This window comes from Limulus polyphemus, unplaced genomic scaffold, assembly GCF_000517525.1.
Source record: "Limulus polyphemus unplaced genomic scaffold, Limulus_polyphemus-2.1.2 Scaffold2868, whole genome shotgun sequence".
Taxonomy (NCBI): domain Eukaryota; kingdom Metazoa; phylum Arthropoda; class Merostomata; order Xiphosura; family Limulidae; genus Limulus; species Limulus polyphemus.
In genome coordinates this window covers 103899-108722 of record NW_013668478.1, presented here as the reverse complement: position 1 = coordinate 108722, position 4824 = coordinate 103899, and positions in this window count along the sequence as shown.

The window sequence follows — 4824 nt, the reverse complement described above, 5'->3', positions numbered from 1 at the left end:
CAGTCGATCTAAAACAAACGTTTTAACAACGAACGTTAACTTCAACAATACTTTCTGACTGCAGTTCAATTACTCACTACCTACACACACATTCTCACGTCACGTTGTGAGCGTCTTATATATATACCAGACAAACATATATCTAGTAAATGCTAGGGCATTCACGAAGGAACAAGATATTTCTAGAAAATAGGTGGCGTGACACTAGTCACGTGACCTTGCTGACGCAACAGTATGTAACCCACTGAGTCAACTGCCATCAGGAGTATCACGAACACACAATAATCAACCAGTTCAGCAATACCAAGTGAACCAGTAAAACTAATTCGCTGGATATTTATTAGTTATTAAGCGTTGCATTAATATATCATTGTAAACAGTGTTGTCATCTTCATAGATAAATACGAAAATAAGTGTAATACTGTAAGCACATCTATTGTTTATAACATGTATCAAATCTATGCCTTTTATTCAAAACCAGATAATACGAATCATACCTTTCGTTTAATAAGAGTAAAATTTCTGATATGTAACATGCTCGTAATAGCTACATTTACACTATTGATTAATGACTATATTGTATTACTTGTAATACCTACTCAAATGGTCAAAACTGTTGTTACGAATTCCTTATTAAAATATAGTGGGAAATAACATTATAATGTTATGACGTTCAGGTAGTATATCATCAGATTAACATTTCTACGTTTTGTGTTAATTTCTGCTTTTTCTTTCGACTTGAAACTGCAAACTTAACCATCTTTTCTAACCCTAACACCCATTGTATTCCCTCGTGGAATAGGATATTTTACTATAAAAGTGTGAAGGAGAACTATTTATGATAGTGCGTCATCAGTATTTTATATGTATAAAGAAAGTTTATTATTGTTAAGCTAGTCCAGGTTTAGGCTTAGGGGACAACTTTTAATAAGTTCATTGTTATCAAAGTTGTTTCTACCAAAAACTTGCAACAGATTTAAAGATTTACAAATCGATGTATGATAAGATATAGCGTGCGAGTTTCTTTACAACATTCTTTAAAAATAAATAAATAATATCAAACCTTAATTACCTAATCTGATTTTATATACCATTTAGCATAAGTTTTGGTTTAATACCTATATAGTGTATATGATCTATAAAAGTCTAGCGCGCAATCTTGATTTTGCTGCGAAGCTCTGTAATTATTGTATGTTTCAACTAGATATCACAACATGTGCAACTAGTAAAATAATTATTTGTAAAACAGCGCCAGCTCTGTGAAACTATTACTAATGTATGTAGTTGTTGTACAGAAATTAGGGCTAACTTGAAAGCTGTGATTAAAACAGTTATGCTGCTGAAATTATTTATTTGTTTTTACATATCACCTGTTTTTCACGGGTGTATTGTAATCTGCCAGTGTGCTGCCAAATTCTATCCATTTCACTATAATAAACATGCTTGTAACGTAAACGATAATAAATGCTCAGTGCTAAAGTAACAATACAGGCCTCCCTTCACTCCTCTTAGTAGATTGGCTAAGCCTATAAGTTGTTTCATTTTCGTACTGTTATCTTCAAAATTAGAAAAAGTAGGTTAGAATTTGAACAGGTGATAAATTTTGGCACATCAGGTGTAACGAGCAGAGTAGTATTTAAAGGGGGGGGTAGATTTTGATGACATTTATGCTTCAAACATGAAGATATTTGTTTTCTCTCAAGTTTTATTGAAATTATGCAATTTTAATAATGCAGTTATTATATATATATATATATATATTGTCGTGAATTTAAGTTTCATTGTTCATCTTTAAACATGCTTTAAAGTTTATAGACCAAAGTTACTAGTAAAATATTTAACTACGATCATTAACAGATGCACCCTTTACGGTCGGGGTCCAGGGCTTGTCTTAAGGTTCTAGAACCTATTGGGTTCTGGATTAGATTGTATGCATTCGCCTGCTTTTCCTGAAAGTAGCTTTTCTAATTTTGATGCAATATTACTGGGATAGATAGAAGAAGGGGTGTGCCCCCCGCCTCCTACGCCACTGATTAACATACACAAATAATATAATGTATATATTAGAGTTATCAGATTGTCGCTCTCGATATAAACGCAACTATAACCATTGAACAATACTTACTTGGATACCTAATACAACTACACCAAATGGATAATTGTGTAGATTTATTGATATTATAGGGAACATTATTTTGTAGACTAAATGTTAGTTTTTATGCAGTTAATTGTAGATATATGCAACGTATCCTGCGCTTGGATCTTATCATTTTTGCCAATAAGTTTTTCTTTTTTTTTTAGTTCTTTTGGTAATCCGTAAAATTTAACAACGGACGATGAATATGTGGCGCAGATACCACGTTGCTTTGCGTCGTAAAGACCCAAACAACCAACCAACACTATAGACATGTATTTATGGAGTGCACAGGTTAACGAAAAACGAAAATACACGGAGTGAATTTCGTAATGTTTATTGCTTGATCTAGGTCATGTAGAAAACATAAAAGCACGCTGTCGCGAACTGAAAATACATCTTTCACTATTGTAATAAACAAATTAAGTAATTTATTGCTTCGATTGAAAGGTTTATTGAAATGCATTACATCCGTGAAAATAAGTGAATCGATGCAAGTATAAGAAAAACTTTTGCTTAAAAATTGTTTTAGCATTAGTATTATTTTTTACTGTATACCTCTACAGAGTTGGCGGTTGGTCGTGTTGACTAGCTGTCCTCCCTCTATTTTATTACTTCTAAATTTGGGAGGGCTTTTGCAGATAGCCCTGGAGTTGCTCGGCGTAAAATTCCAAAAAACAAATAAACAGGTACGTTGTAACGGTTAATAAATTACGGCAGCTAAATCGTAGGCCTAATACTAATTTGGTTTTAGTACGATTTTCAGACTAAACAAACATTCACCAAAAACACATTTAATTTGTGATTTTTTCTTTCACAAAACGGGCAATTACAGTGAAGAAGAAAGAATTCGTGAATGACTGATGTAATCCTACCAAGTTAAAACATATGTGATGAATGTTTGTGTGCCTCAAACTTTATAGGCCTATCGCCAATGTAGTTCTTAGAATATTTACCACAAAGCTTATAACTGTCAGGTTAAATCGGTGCTGTTCACTTTGAAATATGTGTGTAATAAAAACAGATTGTTTTATATTCAAAAGATTATACGCTTTTTGTTTAGCAATCACTCGCATAGGAAACTCGTCATGTTAGGTGTCACTGCTAAGGTGTTGTTCAAGTTATATTAAATGGTGACTCAACCTTGCTAGTGTTTTGTACGTCAATGTACTATTCCAGCATTTGCAGATACACCGAGCATTGTTATTTGTGTTATTTTAGAAAGTTATATTTATATCGTTTTTATTGTTAAATACATTTTATTTGTTTTTATATAAAAAATTGTTATTAATATAATGTCAGAAAACATTATGTTCCTACATGTGCTGAAAAGGTGGCATATTGAAATTGGAGTTACTGGGAAAACATGTACTGATTTCTCCATAAATAGTGGAAAAAGTTGGAAACAAATATACACTTTAACACTTATAGATAATAACTTTGACGTTATCAGAGTTTATAAACAAAGAGCGCCAACCCAGAAAGAAAAATATATTTACAAAATGCTTGCCCCCCCCCCCCAGTAGCACAGCGGTATGTCTGCGGACTTACAACGCTAGAAACCGGGTTTCGATACCCGTGGTGGGCAGAGCACAGATAGCCCATTGTGTAGCTTTGTGCATAATTACAAACAAAATATTTATCTAAACGACACTTCTCCTTCTTAATATACATTACATCAATATATATTGTAAGAATTCGAAACACAACTTAAGCTTATGGTCTCACTATGGGTCAGCAATAAGTTTACGGCCTTACAATGCTTAAAGACGGGGTTCAATTCCCCACAGTGGACAGAGTGCAATACCCTATTGTGTAGATTTGCACTAAAACAACAACAACAATTAAGCTAATTCTTGCATGTTCACTGTAATACTGTACAATTAATATTATCCTGTTGTCCAGGATAGCTCTAGTGTACTAGTTGCGTGGGATTAACAGAAATTAAGAAAAGTAGTTTTAAGATTAAAACGCTAATACTAATTGAAATTTGTCCCAGTTTGTCAGCCCCCAGTGGCTCAGCGGTAAGTCTGAAGGCTTATAACCGTAAAAACCGGGTTTTGATACCCGTGGTGGACACAGTATGAGTGACCCATTGTGTGGCTTTGTACTGGATATCAAACAGTTTGCAACTGCGAATTTTTACTTGCAAGGGATCAAATATTTTTAGACTTGGGAAGCTTCATTAGAGAAGGTTCCTAGACAAGAAATTGAGTATAAATATGTTTGTTGCGAATTTAAAATTAAGACGTACTTTGTAAAATGTGTAAAGATATGACGTACGTTATGGTGTGTAAGGATATGTCGTACTTTATGAAATGTGTAAATATGACGTACGTTATGAAATGTGTAAAGATATGACGTACTTTATGATATGTGTAAAGATATGACGTACGTTATGAAATGTGTAAAGATATGACGTACTTTATGAAATGTGTAAAGATATGACGTACTTTATGATATGTGTAAAGATATGACGTACTTTATGAAATGTGTAAAGATATGACGTACTTTATGATATGTGTAAAGATATGACGTACTTTATGAAATGTGTAAAGATACGACGTTCTTTATGATATGTGCAAAGATATGACGTACTTTATGAAATGTGTAAAGATACGACGTTCTTTATAATATGTGTAAAGATATGACGTACGTTATGAAATGTGTAAAGATACGACGTTCTTTAT